The 17,248-nt window shown below is 45.6% G+C and overlaps 1 pseudogene across 1 annotated transcript in view; it reads right to left on the reverse strand.

Moving 5' to 3' along the window:
- Positions 1-17,248, reverse strand: part of LOC310860028 (3',5'-cyclic-AMP phosphodiesterase 4C-like) — a 135,795-nt pseudogene that overhangs the window by 94,186 nt on the left and 24,361 nt on the right. The window contains exon 3 of the transcript XR_014571048.1: positions 10,450-10,700. The product of XR_014571048.1 is annotated as a 3',5'-cyclic-AMP phosphodiesterase 4C-like (transcript). The remainder of the gene's footprint in view (positions 1-10,449; positions 10,701-17,248) is intronic.

The following is a 17,248-nucleotide window of genomic DNA, read 5'->3' on the forward strand; positions in this document are numbered from 1 at the left end:
TCTAATATACGGCAACGTTCCCTGTGTTTCTACACTAGTCCACTCATCGACTGACAATGAGGTTATATATTCTCTTCTTCTCTGGAGTCCAAATGATGATTGTAATTTGTTTTGATATTTCGTTTTGGTCTCTGGTATAATATCTTGGTTATTGTGTAATGTGCATTTGCTTTGGTACCCATTTGTCTTACATTATAATTGAGTTATTGTATCACTGCAATAATTGAGTTATATTATCACTGCATTCATTAATAATTTAGTTATTGTATCACTGCATTCATTAACAAGTAAGACGCGTGAACGCAGGAAGCGACCGCAGCTGTTGTGGCAGTCTGAAACACACACACACACACACACACACACACACACACACACACACACACACACACAGAGCTTTATTTTATTTATTTTAATATATTTTTTAATATTTATTTTTCTTAAGTTTAAAAAAATATATATTTTATTTTATTTTATTTTATTTTATTTTTAAACTTTGCGTGCGTGCGATGCACGTGTGTGTGCGATGCCGAGCCACTAGGGGCCACCAGACAGCTAATTACCACTGCAGAATATGCCACTGAAATATCAGATCATTTATAATTTATCAGACCATTTAGACCTGAGGCCGATTCTAACAACAATGTCTTCTAATATAAATCCTCAGTTTTCTGAAAAACCCTATGTGTCTATGTCAGTAGTAAAACCCTATGTTTCTATGTCAGTAGTAAAACCCTATGTTTCTATGTCAGTAGTGAAAAACCCTATGTTTCTATGTCAGTAGTAAAATCCTATGTTTCTATGTCAGTAGTGAAAAACCCTGTTTCTATGTCAGTAGTGAAAAACCCTATGTGTCTATGTCAGTAGTAAAACCCTATGTTTCTATGTCAGTAGTAAAACCCTATGTTTCTATGTCAGTAGTAAAACCCTATGTTTCTATGTCAGTAGTGAAAAACCCTATGTTTCTATGTCAGTAGTGAAAAACCCTATGTTTCTATGTCAGTAGTAAAACCCTATGTTTCTATGTCAGTAGTGAAAAACCCTATGTTTCTATGTCAGTAGTAAAACCCTTTGTTTCTATGTCAGTAGTAAAACCCTATGTTTCTATGTCAGTAGTGAAAAACCCTATGTTTCTATGTCAGTAGTGAAAAACCCTATGTTTCTATGTCAGTAGTAAAACCCTATGTTTCTATGTCAGTAGTAAAACCCTATGTTTCTATGTCAGTAGTGAAAAACCCTATGTTTCTATGTCAGTAGTAAAATCCTATGTTTCTATGTCAGTAGTGAAAAACCCTGTTTCTATGTCAGTAGTGAAAAACCCTATGTGTCTATGTCAGTAGTAAAACCCTATGTTTCTATGTCAGTAGTAAAACCCTATGTTTCTATGTCAGTAGTAAAACCCTATGTTTCTATGTCAGTAGTGAAAAACCCTATGTTTCTATGTCAGTAGTGAAAAACCCTATGTTTCTATGTCAGTAGTAAAACCCTATGTTTCTATGTCAGTAGTGAAAAACCCTATGTTTCTATGTCAGTAGTAAAACCCTTTGTTTCTATGTCAGTAGTAAAACCCTATGTTTCTATGTCAGTAGTGAAAAACCCTATGTTTCTATGTCAGTAGTGAAAAACCCTATGTTTCTATGTCAGTAGTGAAAAACCCTATGTTTCTATGTCAGTAGTAAAACCCTATGTTTCTATGTCAGTAGTAAAACCCTATGTTTCTATGTCAGTAGTAAAACCCTATGTTTCTATGTCAGTAGTAAAACCATATGTTTCTATGTCAGTAGTAAAACCCTATGTTTCTATGTCAGTAGTAAAACCCTATGTTTCTATGTCAGTAGTAAAACCCTATGTTTCTATGTCAGTAGTGAAAAACCCTATGTTTCTATGTCAGTAGTAAAACCCTATGTTTCTATGTCAGTAGTAAAACCCTATGTTTCTATGTCAGTAGTAAAACCCTATGTTTCTATGTCAGTAGTAAAACCCTATGTTGCTATGTCAGTAGTAAAACCCTATGTGTCTATGTCAGTAGTGAAAAACCCTATGTTTCTATGTCAGTAGTAAAACCCTATGTTTCTATGTCAGTAGTAAAACCCTATGTTTATATGTCAGTAGTAAAACCCTATGTTTCTATGTCAGTAGTAAAACCCTATGTTTCTATGTCAGTAGTGAAAAACCCTATGTTTCTATGTCAGTAGTGGTGCTGACATTATGAAATCCATGATCTCCAAGTGATGATGAGTGGTGCTCAACTTTTGCCATGTCAAGGACCCCCAGAATTATATGTATTTGGCTGCGGACCCCCATCTGAAAATATGTAGTTCCAGGGACCCCCCCACCAGAAGCAAAGATTTGAGTAAAAAGAAAGAATATATATTCAATGATTGGCGCCACATTTTCAAAAAGGTTCACATCCGTCAATTAGTAGCATATCTGTACAATAAAACTATGAGTATATAGTATACACTATATAGTTCTATGTCTACATTAAAGTGGAGTCTCTGCATACGTCTGTAAGGTGGTCGAGGCTACAGGGCTAAGATAGAGACTGAAGACAGATAGTCTGTAAGGTGGTCGAGGCTACAGGGCTAAGATAGAGTCTGAAGACAGATAGTCTGTAAGGTGGTCGAGGCTACAGGGCTAAGATAGAGTCTGAAGACAGATAGTCTGTAAGGTGGTCGAGGCTACAGGGCTAAGATAAGAGTCTGAAGAGTGTCAAAGGAAATGTGGAATACCTAAGTTGTACATTTAAGGACGTCATAAACCAAACCATGAGAAGCTGTTTTCTGTGACTTGTGTGGTCTGGAGGGGTCTTCTCATTGGCATGTGTTAAGACCCACCTACTCCCTGAGGGGGGGTAGTAATGTATTTAACCCATTCTAACCTGAGATCAGATTCATACGAGGTTTCCACTGGACACACACTGGTCTGATTAACCCATTCTGACCTGAGATCAGATTCTAAAAATGCCAGTCGTTCTTCGATTTTTCAAAAATAGCAGACCTACAAGCTCGTATGAATAAATTTATTCCAATACTCTGAAACTCTGAATTGTGTCTGTCTAATTGTTGTTGTTCAACTGTGTTATAAGTGCTCACTGAAAGATTGCATTAACAAGAGGTAGGTTTTCAAACCGCGGTGGAAGACTGTGAGTCAGTCTGCATTCCAGACACAGCGTTATTGAGACACTAGAGAAATCACACATTCTCCTTTTTTACCACTGCAAGACGACCTTAGGGGGGGCTAGTGGAAGAAGGTTGCAGGTATGGTGTGTGTGTGTGTGTGTGTGTGTGTGTGTGTGTGTGTGTGTGTGTGTGTGTGTGTGCACGTGTGTGTGTGTGCGCGTGCGTGTGCACGTGTGCACGTGTGTGTGTGCGCGATGCTCGTCAACACACAAAGGAAGGCAATTATGTTTCTGCAGCTGTCAAATAGTATTCTCCATGAATTCTAAGCTAATTTCAAAAGATTCACGGTCTGCCCCGGCCCCTCAGCAGCATGATGTCACCCCGGACTTAATTGGGGAAAACTAATTGGGAAACGCTGTGGTCTAATAGGTCTATAGCATCGCTGCTGTCTAAACGCTGTGGTCTAATAGGTCTATAGCATCGCTGCTGTAACGCTGTAGTCTAATAGGTCTATAGCATCGCTGCTGTCTAAACGCTGTGGTCTAATAGGTCTATAGCATCGCTGCTGTCTAAACGCTGTGGTCTAATAGGTCTATAGCATCGCTGCTGTAACGCTGTAGTCTAATAGGTCTATAGCATCGCTGCTGTCTAAACGCTGTGGTCTAATAGGTCTATAGCATCGCTGCTGTCTAAACGCTGTGGTCTAATAGGTCTATAGCATCGCTGCTGTCTAAACGCTGTGGTCTAATAGGTCTATAGCATCGCTGCTGTCTAAACGCTGTGGTCTAATAGGTCTATAGCATCGCTGCTGTCTAAACGCTGTGGTCTAATAGGTCTATAGCATCGCTGCTGTCTAAACGCTCTAGTTCTGGGTGCCTGACACAGTGCCAGCCTCTAGTTCTGGGTGCCTGACGCAGTGCCAGCCTCTAGTTCTGGGTGCCCTCATCCTTCTCTCTCTAACTTTGTCCGTGACCCGTGGCAGGTCCCCATAGAGTTCCGTGACCCGTGGCAGGTCCCCATAGAGGTCCGGTAGTATGGTAGTTTACTGTATGCGTGCCACAGTATAGAAATTAAAACAGCAGAGCCAAAGACTGAGAACATGGAACCAGAACCCAAACAGAGAAGCAGGCTCCAGCCATATTATGGTGAAATGAACACGGACTGTACTGTGAGAGATGGGATTACGTCTACGTTTACACAGGGGTACACAGGACATTACTGTGTGTGTGTGTGTGTGTGTGTGTGTGTGTGTGTGTGTGTGTGTGTGTGTGTGTGTGTGTGTGTGTGTGTGTGTGTGCGTGCGCATGCGCGTGCACATACGTATATGAATCTGTTACTAAAGTGTTTCAATCAATCAAATAAACCATTGCAAACTGTTAATAAAGTATTCAGTCAAAACCAGGTCAGTTTCCATGCAGCAAAACGGGACATGATATAGCATCAGAATCTATAATATAATGTGTTTAGCGTTTAGCATATCGATTCTAAAATGTCTTCTACATCCTGACAGTTTTCTGAAAAAGTCTATGTCAGTCGATTTTTCTAAATCACACCTGTGTGAACCGAGTGGTGCCTCTCTCTCTCTCTCTCTCTCTCTCTCTGTTTCTGGCGCCCCTACTGGCCCCTACTGGTGCTAATTAACGTCGCATATAAGGTGAACGGACATTGCTGTTCCTTGGTAGCCTGGTTAATAAACCAGACTAATATCGCACGGACCGCGGGATATTAGTCTGGGGAGGCTCAGCTTGGATTTCATTTCCAGGCGGGGGCGGGTTGAAACATTTTCTCTTTGACGCAATTGGTCAGAGCTACTGTCAGTCAAAGGTCTCAAGCATTGAAAGTCACTGTACCAAAGCCCGCCCATATTGCATACCGTGTCCCGATTGGCCGCCCCATTTCTCTGGTGTAGGAAATGGGCGTACAATTGAGCCTCTCCAGACCGTAATCCGCCGGCAGGCAAATTTATTTTTGCCAACGGCTGATTCGGTCTGGTTTATTAACCAGGCTAGTTCCTTGGAGTGGTTGCACCACTCAAAAAAACAGCAGATCTACAAGGTACGACCTTGTAGATCTGCTGTTTTTCAATAGCTAAAAGCGTAACGTAATGCTAAACACCAGAATGGGTTAAATCTCCGGTGGTTCTATAATCACCGTTTCAGCGAGCAGGGCCAGGAGTTTCGGGGCCGTCTCAGTCTGGGTCGGAGCTGCTGATCCGGTCCGCTCCGGTTCCGGGTACTCAGGTACTTCTCCTGGTCGCTGTGGATCCTCTGCTTGATGCGGATGTGCGTGCGCGGCTGGCGCCACAGGTGTTTGGGCGGCTTGGCCTGGCTCCACCCCGCCTGCACGCTCTGATCCGGCTCCATGGTTTATACTATAGTACTGCTCAGTCGTAAATCCTCTTTAAATGTTAATAGTTATCATAATACTTGCGAGTATACACTGACACGAAAACGCGTATTCAGGGCGGAGTCACCACCCCCAGGGTAAGTTGTGATTTGCGATTATCAAACGTATTTGCAATGCCATACGTTGAAAGATATGTTGCCCGTGGACAAGGCACGCTACCTCCGCAAGTTAGATATTATCGGCATAGATGTTTGTCCGTATGTGATTAAGGATTGGAAAAAGTTGCATTGGCAGCCATAGAAAATTCTGCCCGGGGTAAAAAACCGGATGTGACGTTTTTGGGCGTTCCTGTCTTGTTCCGTGTCAGTGTATAGTACGTCTATAAAACGGTCTCATGTTCCCTCAGTGGCGTTTGGAATAGTTTTAGAGACTATGCGAGTCGCTGTCCTGCAGAGATGTCTCCTTGAAACGGTCCAAAATGTCCTACAGGTAGCTGTCCAGCACAGATGTCTACCTGAAACGTTGTCTCTCCAGCAGAGATTTATCTAATCAAATAAAAAGGAATCGATCAATCGATTGATTTCAGCTACATGTGTTTAGAAGAGTTTTAGAAAAGAAACACGGGTCGCTGTCCAGCACAGATGTCTCCTGAAACGGTCCCAACTGATAAATCCATCCATCCGCAGCACTTTATTTATTTATTTATGCATGATCAATACAAAGAAAGGAATCAAATCAATCAAATCAATCAATGAATGGATCCATATATAGATCTCCACTTTGGCTGCTGAGTTCCAGTGCGCTCCGCGCGTGGAGGAGGAAAGAGACCCGAAGGAGAATGAACTAAACTAACCCTGCAGTAAACAAGTCGTCATTCGGTTCACGTTTAAAACAAAAAGCCGTGCTCACTCCCAGCTCCGCTCCAGTCAGGGAGAGTCGCTGTTTGAGCGCGTGTGTGTGTGTGCGAGTAGCGTAGTAGTAGTGTGTGTGTGTGTGTGTGTGTGTGTGTGTGTGTGTGTGTGTGTGTGTGTGTGCTCATTGTGGCGAGCAGCCCTCCTATCATAATGCTCCGAGCATCAACAAACTGCCTGTGTCTGTGACGCGCACGAGTGTGGACCTATCACGACCTCTCTCTCTCTCCCCCTCCCTCTCTCCCTCTCTCCCTCTCTCTCTCTCGTGTCAGGGGTATGTCTGGACATGAATATGATTAATATGTCTAACCCATTCTGACCTGAGATCAGATTCATACGAGGTTTCCACTGGACACTACACTGGTCTGATTAATGCTGCCTGTCAAAGTGCTCCAGTCGTCTACGCTGGATAAGTTGCCTCTAGGCTACACAATGCACGTGTAATTTTGAGGGGGCGCTAGCCCCTCCTATATTCAGCTATAGTGTAGATTTATAGGGCGCTAGCCCCTCCTATATTCAGCTATAGTGTAGATTTATAGGGTGCTAGCCCCTCCTATATTCAGCTATAGTGTAGATTTATAGGGCACTAGCCCCTCCTATATTCAGCTATAGTGTAGATTTATAGGGCACTAGCCCCTCCTATATTCAGCTATTGTGTAGATTTATAGGGTGCTAGCCCCTCCTATATTCAGCTATAGTGTAGATTTATAGGGCGCTAGCCCCTCCTATATTCACCTATAGTGTAGATTTATAGGGCGCTAGCCCCTCCTATATTCAGCTATAGTGTAGATTTATAGGGCGCTAGCCCCTCCTATATTCAGCTGTTAGTGTAGATTTATAGGGCGCTAGCCCCTCCTATATTCACCTATAGTGTAGATTTATAGGGCGCTAGCCCCTCCTATATTCAGCTATAGTGTAGATTTATAGGGCGCTAGCCCCTCCTATATTCAGCTATAGTGTAGATTTATAGGGTGCTAGCCCCTCCTATATTCAGCTATTGTGTAGATTTATAGGGTGCTAGCCCCTCCTATATTCAGCTATAGTGTAGATTTATAGGGCGCTAGCCCCTCCTATATTCACCTATAGTGTAGATTTATAGGGCGCTAGCCCCTCCTATATTCAGCTATAGTGTAGATTTATAGGGCGCTAGCCCCTCCTATATTCAGCTGTTAGTGTAGATTTATAGGGCGCTAGCCCCTCCTATATTCAGCTGTTAGTGTAGATTTATAGGGCGCTAGCCCCTCCTATATCCAGCTATAGTGTAGATTTATAGGGCGCTAGCCCCTCCTATCTTCAGCTATTAGTGTAGATTTATAGGGTGCTAGCCCCTCCTATATTCAGCTATAGTGTAGATTTATAGGGCGCTAGCCCCTCCTATATTCACCTATAGTGTAGATTTATAGGGCGCTAGCCCCTCCTATATTCAGCTATAGTGTAGATTTATAGGGCGCTAGCCCCTCCTATATTCAGCTGTTAGTGTAGATGTATAGGGCGCTAGCCCCTCCTATATTCAGCTGTTAGTGTAGATTTATAGGGCGCTAGCCCCTCCTATATTCAGCTATAGTGTAGATTTATAGGGCGCTAGCCCCTCCTATATTCAGCTATAGTGTAGATTTATAGGGTGCTAGCCCCTCCTATCTTCAGCTATTAGTGTAGATTTATAGGGTGCTAGCACCTCCTATATTCAGCTATAGTGTAGATTTATAGGGCGCTAGCCCCTCCTATCTTCAGCTATAGTGTAGATTTATAGGGCGCTAGCCCCTCCTATCTTCAGCTATTAGTGTAGATTTATAGGGCGCTAGCCCCTCCTATATTCAGCTATTAGTGTAGATTTATAGGGCGCTAGCCCCTCCTATATTCAGCTATTAGTGTAGATTTATAGGGCGCTAGCCCCTCCTATATTCAGCTATTGTGTAGATTTATAGGGCACTAGCCCCTCCTATCTTCAGCTATAGTGTAGATTTATAGGGCGCTAGCCCCTCCCATCTTAAAACGCGGTAGAATTAATCTTAACTCCCGCCTCTAGAGTGTTTTGGCTACATCTAGCTACATCTAGCTACTTCTGCCACATCCGGGGTAGCGCCCATGGCGCGTCGCTAAATGTGCCCCGTCGCTATAAATCGACGGGCGCTCCTGATTTAACCCATTCTGAACGGGAACCCATTTTGGTGTCGGCATCATGTTATGCTTTAGCTATTGAAAAATAGCAGATCTACAAGCTCATAGTGGCGCGCTATGAGCTTGTAGGTCTGCTATAATTTTTTTTATCGAAGAACGACTGACAGTTTTTAGAATCTGATCTCAGGTCAGAATGGGTTAATCAGACCAGTGTGTCCAGTGGAAACCTCGTATGAATCTGATCTCAGGTCAGAATGGGTTAATGACCCCCGGGGGCAATTAATGTGTTAAAATGCGCGCCACGTATCAACGTGAGCTTGTAGATCTGTGGCGTCCGTTGATTAGGAACGCTGCAGGATATAATGTGGTTAAAAGGTCAAGATAACAGTCTTCCCTGTAGCTCTCCTCCTCCTGCATGAATTTACATACATTTACATATTTATTCATAAGGTTTAGTTATTCACATATTTATACATGGATGTGCTAGTCATGTACGTCACGTATATCTTCGTATGCTATAGTGCTGACCGTCCAGATATTAACCCATTAAAACCCATTTAGACGTGACGACGAATCTAAAAACAATATAAAAGAAAAGGCTTCTAAAAACGGTTGGAGAGAGAGAGAGAGAGAGAGAGAGAGATAGAGAGAGAGAGAGTGCTAGAAAGAATAAGGAGAAAAGTAAGAAAATAACAGAGGCGGCAAGAACTGATGGACCTGTGTGTGTGTGTGTGTGCGTGCGTGCGTGGACACTTTGAAGGGAGTGAGTCACATACAGAGATAGATGATGAATAGACAGACAGCTATGGGGACATGACGACGCACGCGCACACACACACACACACACACACACACACACACACACACACACACACACACACACACACACACACACACACACACACACACACACACACACACACACACACACACACACACACACACACACACACACACACACACACACACACACACACACACGTGCCTACAATAATGCCACTTTCTTTATGAGATCAACACTTTTTAAAGAGACCGTCTGGAGGTCTCCCCCCCCTCCCTCTGCCGCCACGTCACTGTGGTCACGACCACCCCACCCAGTGTGGGGGCGGGGGGGGTTCCCCACATGGCTGGGAGTGGGAAGTACTCCTTCAGCGCCACCTGGTGGTCACTAGTTTAGGTTGAGTGCCCATTATAAAGAAAGAAAGAATGTGTAATTCTATCACCTGTATACACCAGATTAAAGGAATTCCCAAATTATAAAAACTGTTCGAGCATTGTACATTGTATATAAGGAAACAGGCGATCTACAAGCTCACAACGCCTCCAGTTACGACTCACGAGGCGCCTTAAAAGTCTGTTTTTCCCGGAGGTTGAGAGGGGGGGGGGTCCCCAGGTTGAGGGGGGGGGGGGGGGGGGGTGTAGCCAGTCAATACTATCAAGGTTTACTCTCTCTCTTTACTGAAACAGGAACTACAGAGTGTAGAAGTATAGAACACACACTGACAACAGAACAACTACAATACACACAAGAGTCCGTTTATATGGGACACTATTATTCATGCACACACACCACACACACACACACACACACACACACACACGTGTGCATGTGTGTGTGAGAGAGATGAGAGAATCAATACTACTGCCTCCTCTCAACACGAAGGGCTCTCAGCACAAAGCAGCAGAGATACTTGAAAAGGATGCAGTGGGTTTCACCGTCGGAGACGAGCTGACCCGACTGACGACAGGGACAGAATCATAAACCCTCGTCCTCTCAACTCTCCGTACCTATGAGACGCCTGTGGATCTAATAACAGACATATAGACCCTACCTGTGGCTGTACAGATCTAATAACAGACATATAGACCCTACCTGTGGCTGTACAGATCTAATAACAGACCTATAGACCCTACCTGTGGTTGTGCAGATCTAATAACAGACCTATAGACCCTACCTGTGGCTGTTGAGGGCCTGGTTGTAGAGCTGCTCCAGCTGGCTCAGAGGAAGGTTCTGATAGGCCGACAGAGTGGACGGGCGCCGCGACTCCATTGGCCAGTGGTCCTGGTTGGCGGACGGGCGCCGCGAGTCCATTGGACAGTGGTCCTGGTGGGCGGAGTGTCGCCGCGACAACGGAGGCAGGTACACCGGGCCGGAGAAACGACGGCGCACGGCATGGTGGGAGGCCGGGAGGGACTCTCTCCTCCTCTGGAATAACACACACACATACAACAATCTGGTTAGGATGCCTCTCGGGCGTCAACATAGGGAGGTCCTCGATGCACGTCCCACTGGGAGGAGACCCCGGGGCAGACCAAGGACCACGTCCCACTGGGAGGAGACCCCGGCGCAGACCAAGGACCACGTCCCACTGGGAGGAGACGCCGGGGCAGACCAAGGACCACGTCCCACTGGGAGGAGACCCCGGCGCAGACCAAGGACCACGTCCCACTGGGAGGAGACCCCGGGGCAGACCAAGGATCACGTCCCACTGGGAGGAGACCCCGGGGCAGACCAAGGACCACGTCCCACTGGGAGGAGACCCCCGGGGGCAGACCAAGGATCACGTCCCACTGGGAGGAGACCCCAGGGCAGACCAAGGACCACGTCCCACTGGGAGGAGACCCCCGTTCCACTGGGAGGGGGCAGACCAAGGCACAGTTGGAGGAAACACATCGACTCACTGGCCTTGGAACGCCTCGGATCCCCCCCAGGAGGAAGTCACTAATGGTGCTCTGGAGAGGGAAGTCTGGAGCTCTCTGGTGGAGCTGTTGCCCCCGCGACCCGACTACGGATAAGCGGTCGAAGATGGATGGATGGACACAAAAACATTAGTAGTAAATGATGCATTTATATAGCGCTTTTTATCCAAAGCGATGTAGATTGTGCATTACATTCACCCGTTCACTCACACAAACACACACACACACACACACACACACACAGATACTAGAGCAGGGGTTCTCAACCCGTGGGTCGCGACCCCTTGGGGGGTCGCCAAATTATTCTGGGGGGTCCCCAAATTATTAAAAAAGGGCTTATTTCTTTGCAACTGAATGGCTGGAACATGGCAAAAAGCCGATGGTGAGCGTGTTTTAATGTTCCAAAAACCGATGGCGAGCGTGTTTTAATGCGAGCATTCTGGTTACCGGCTGAGGTGGTAGAGCAGCCCCCCCCCCCCCCCCCCCCCCCTTGAATAAACGGAAGGTTCCCGGTTCGATCCCCACCTCCCCCGCTGGGTTAGTGTCCTTGAGCAAGACCCCCGAATGCCCCCCGAATGCTACCGATGTGCAGGTTGGTGCCTTGCACGGTGCAGGTTGGTGCCTTGCACGGTGCAGGTTGGTGCCTTGCACGGTGCGTGCGTGGATATAATAATAATAATGTAAAGGGTGTGTATCTTATAATAGATGCCCCGCCCCCCGGCAGACAATGACCGTCAACATGCAGCCTCAGAGGAACACACACACACACACACACACACACACACACACACACACACACACAGCTGTCTGTATAGCATGTCAGTTGTCACTCAGCACACGTCTGAGTGGAAGCTCTCGCGTTACATTATTTGAAAGCAGACTCATGAGACACACCGATCCACACACAACCACACACACACACAACCACACCGATCCACACACACACACAACCACACCGATCCACACACACACACACACATGCACGGCTCAGATGGGTCCGAGAGGCTAACTGTCATCAAATGGTGGTCCGTGGCTCAGATGGGTCTGAGAGGCTAAATGTCATCAGATGGTGGTCCGTGGCTCAGATGGGTCTGAGAGGCTAAATGTCATCAGATGGTGGTTCCGTGGCTCAGATGGGTCTGAGAGGCTAAATGTCATCAAATGGTGGTCCGTGGCTCAGATGGGTCTGAGAGGCTAAATGTCATCAAATGGTGGTCCGTGGCTCAGATGGGTCTGAGAGGCTAACTGTCATCAGATGGTGGTTCCGTGGCTCAGATGGGTCTGAGAGGCTAAATGTCATCAGATGGTGGTTCCATGGCTCAGATGGGTCTGAGAGGCTAAATGTCATCAGATGGTGGTTCCGTGGCTCAGATGGGTCTGAGAGGCTAAATGTCATCAAATGGTGGTCCGTGGCTCAGATGAGTCTGAGAGGCTAAATGTCATCAGATGGTGGTTCCATGGCTCAGATGGGTCTGAGAGGCTAAATGTCATCAGATGGTGGTTCCATGGCTCAGATGGGTCTGAGGGGCTAAATGTCATCAAATGGTGGTCCGTGGCTCAGATGAGTCTGAGAGGCTAAATGTCATCAAATGGTGGTCTGTGGATCAGATGAATAAATATTGGACGTTGACGTGAACAGGGTTAAAAACCTCTGGGTCAGATTGATATATTCATATTAACAGTAAACCTCTGGGTCAGATATGATATGATATTCATATTAACAGTAAACCTCTGGGTCAGATTGATATGATATTCATATATTAACAGTAAACCTCTGGGTCAGATATGATATGATATTCATATTAACAGTAAACCTCTGGGTCAGATATGATATGATATTCATATTAACAGTAAACCTCTGGGTCAGATATGATATGATATTCATATTAACAGTAAACCTCTGGGTCAGATATGATATGATATTCATATTAACAGTAAACATCTGGGTCAGATATGATATGATATTCATATTAACAGTAAACCTCTGGGTCAGATTGACATGATATTCATATTAACAGTAAACCTCTGGGTCAGATATGATATGATATTCATATTAACAGTAAACATCTGGGTCAGATATGATATGATATTCATATTAACAGTAAACCTCTGGGTCAGATATATGATATTCATATTAACAGTAAACCTCTGGGTCAGATTGATATGATATTCATATTAACAATAATAAACCTCTGGGTCAGATTGATATGATATTCATATTAACAGTAAACCTCTGGGTCAGATATGATATGATATTCATATTAACAGTAAACCTCTGGGTCAGATTGATATGATATTCATATTAACAGTAAACCTCTGGGTCAGATTGATATGATATTCATATTAACAGTAAACCTCTGGGTCAGATTGATATGATATTCATATTAACAGTAAACCTCTGGGTCAGATTGATATGATATTCATATTAACAGTACTCAGCCTGTGTTTACGTTAGCGTTATGTGGACAGTCTCTATACTTGTTTGGAAGACACCCCCTGCTGGCCAACCATCTGCGCTGCACAACATGGACAAATCAGGCACACACACACACACACACACACACACACACACACACACACACACACACACACACACACACACACACACACACACACACACACACACACACACACACACACACACACACACACACACACACACACACACACACACACACACACACACACAGAGCTAGGCTCCACATGGATAGACTCATGTTGTTGACCTGCATGTTGATGCAGCTTTGGTCATCACCTTGTATGACTCTCCTCCCCTCCCCTCCCCTCCTCTCCCCTCCCCGCCGAAAAAGGCGGAAATAGACGGTCCCTCCGGCGGCTTCTAAACGCCACTGAGCAACTTCCACTGACATGAATAGCGGAGGGGGGCGGAGCTTCGCGCCAGTTTAGTCTCTATCCTTTTAATCAGACCAGGGTGTGTCCAGTGGAAACCTCGTATGAATCTGATCTCAGGTCAGAATGGGTTAATACTGACAGGGACCTAGGCCGTTTCATTAGGATTTTCATCTCTGGATTGGGCCCCCATGTTACAGACATGTTTACAATAATTTAACAGTGGCTACTTATATTTAGTTATTTTTTAATTCTATTTTTTATCCCACGATTTTGTAACCCATTTTTCACCCCTGTGTCAATCATCTAATGTGATCCTGGGCTCTACACACCCTCCACCAACCTAGTCCCCATATATGGGGGACAAGGGGAGAGCAACGGACTTGAACTCATGCTTCCTTCATGCCCGAGTGTCCAAGTTGCTCCTTTACACCTGACAGGGGGGAGTTTCCCTGGTTGGACGTATAGCGCGTGGAAGGAACATGTTATTCCAACCAGTTCCTTTCCCCTCCATCAGGCGCCCCGGCTGGCCAGGGGGAGGCAGTATATAGAGACCAGGATTACTTTGGTTTTTGGTGAGGGTACCTACCCTAGGGGACACGGGGAGAACATGCAAACTCCACACAGAAAGGCCCTTTCGCCATATATTTTGTTATTTAAAGCTGTGATTTTTTTTTTTTTTTTTTTTGCCCCTAAAAGGATGTAATTTCAGGCCTGGTCACAACTACGTATCCTTTTTAATGGGGATGGGGTCCTACATTGAGTTATTTTAATAATTAATTAATAAGTGCCTTGCTCAGGGACACCTTGACACATAGCGGGCGTCAGGAATAGAACCCTGGTTGTCCCATGCAGCCCCTCTACCCATCCAGCTATGGCTGCTCATGGGTTGCCAGGTATGTGAAGACCTCTCTACCCATCCAGCTATGGCTGCTCATGGGTTTCCAGGTATGTGAAGACCTCTCTACCCATCCAGCTATGGCTGCTCATGGGTTGCCAGGTATGTGAAGACCTCTCTACCCATCCAGCTATGGCTGCTCATGGGTTGCCAGGTATGTGAAGACCTCTCTACCCATCCAGCTATGGCTGCTCATGGGCTTCCAGGTATATGAAGATCTTCAGCATCCAGCGAGAACACTCACGTTATTTGCTCCACTTGTTGCCGTTGCTAGTCATGGTTGCCAGTTCCCACCTGATGTCGTGTGGGAGTTCGGACTGGTCCAGACGGTACAGAATAACTACTAGCTTACATAATGTCTTGAGGCTAGGACTGAGGTCTAAGACATGCAGGTAGGTGGATTATTTTCTTTCTCCAAAGAGGACGATACGATCTCCCACCATGCAACAGCACATATTATTCATCTTACCTGGTCCTTTCCCCTTGGGCTCAACCTTCTTCCAGGAGAAGGTCTCTGGAAGGAATTTCCACATATAATTGAGAAGTCTTCCCCTGCATTCACCACCAAATATGCACAACTCTTCATTGTAGGCAAAGGCTGAATGATCACTGCCCCGTTCTGGTAGAAGCTGCGTAGAAGGTGTGTCGAGCCAGAGGTTGGTCTCTGTGTCAAACACTCTGATGGTGTTGTAGTGCTGACCCAACCACCAGCCCCCAAATACAAACATCTTTGTCCCGATGATGGTACCAGAGTGACCTGATGAAGCAGGAGGTGGAGTTCCTCTGGTGTTAATTAAAGTCCAGACCATTGTGGTGGTGTCCAACTTGTAGATGTCATTAAAGTAGTAGTACGCCTTGGTTGATCCTCCATGAATAAACATGACCTTCTCCAACACACAGGCTGAGTGGTTCCTCCTCCCCTCTGGAACGGTTCCAGAAACCTGTGGTTTGAACCATCTGTGGGCGTCGACATCAAATGCATAAAGAGCATCGCTGGGACCTTTGGTAGTATATTTGTATCCTCCCCAGAGGTAGACAGTGTCTTCAATCAGCACAGCTGTGTGGCACAAACGCATTGAGGGAACCTCTTTGTGGTGTTCTCCTGTTCCAGGCGTCACTGGGGTCAACCTCCTCCAGCATAAAGACATAGTGTTGAAGACCTTAACTTTAATGTGATCTATTCTCCTCTGGTTTCCGTCTCCTCCAAAGCAGTAGATCTCGTGTCCGACCACCACAGCAGCCTGCTCCTTCACATGTTCTCCTTCCAGATGTATCGTCCAGTGAAACATTTCACAGCAGCAGCTCCACCGTCAATGAGTGTTAACAACTAGTTTACAGATGAACTTGTTAGGATGAAGGCAGCTCGGGTTCCTCGTTGCAAGTCACTAACTGATGTTCAGAGTATCGGACAAGGCTTTATGAAGAACAATTACATTGTAATTGTCATGTCATGGCATGGTTATGTCATATTGTCACGCAATCTGATTGGCCATTTGGCCAGAACAACCTGTGTCAGAACTATGACGTCAATCATCCATATTTGGGCATATGGACGGAGAGAAAGAAACACCAACAGGCAACACCCGGAACCGGACTGTTTGTGAGGAAGTAGTGATGGGAGACTAATCGCCAAACACATCGTATCAACCGATTCATGTTGTTTTTTGATTAATCTGCATCGGTCTGATTAATGATCCGATTGTCTTTACAGATAAACAAGCCCAAAGTAACAGCTTGAACAGATCTACAAGCTCAAGCACAATATTAAATATAAAGGTATTATAGTTAAATCTGACTGGGATTCCCACTCCCACTGGGAGGAGACCCCGGGGCAGACCAAGGACCACGTCCCACTGGGAGGAGACCCCCGGGGGCAGACCAAGGATCACGTCCCACTGGGAGGGGACCCCGGGGCAGACCAAGGCACAGTTGGAGGAATCACATCGACTCGCTGGCCTCGGAAAGTCTCGGGATCCCCCCAGGAGGAAGTCACTAATCTGGAGCCAGCAAGAAACAACACACCGCTGAATTTACCAATCAGAATCAAGCATTCGACCAAGCCGTGTAAACGAAAGTGTGACTTGTGACCTGCAATCAGAGGTGTAGGCTATACTTTTAAAGATTAATTGAGGAACCCGCACCGCAAAACAATCTATTAACCAACGACCTGCCAGCCCGCAAAAACGATAAGCAAGTCCACTCCTTTCAATTGACCTATAGCTAGGTGTGACGGGCCCTCGTTTGTGCGGGAGTCGTAACCAATTTGAATGGTTGAAAGTTTAATGTTTGTTTCGTCCTCGATGTTG

This window comes from Protomyctophum parallelum, assembly GCF_964188405.1.
Source record: "Protomyctophum parallelum genome assembly, chromosome: 6".
NCBI lineage: Eukaryota > Metazoa > Chordata > Actinopteri > Myctophiformes > Myctophidae > Protomyctophum > Protomyctophum parallelum.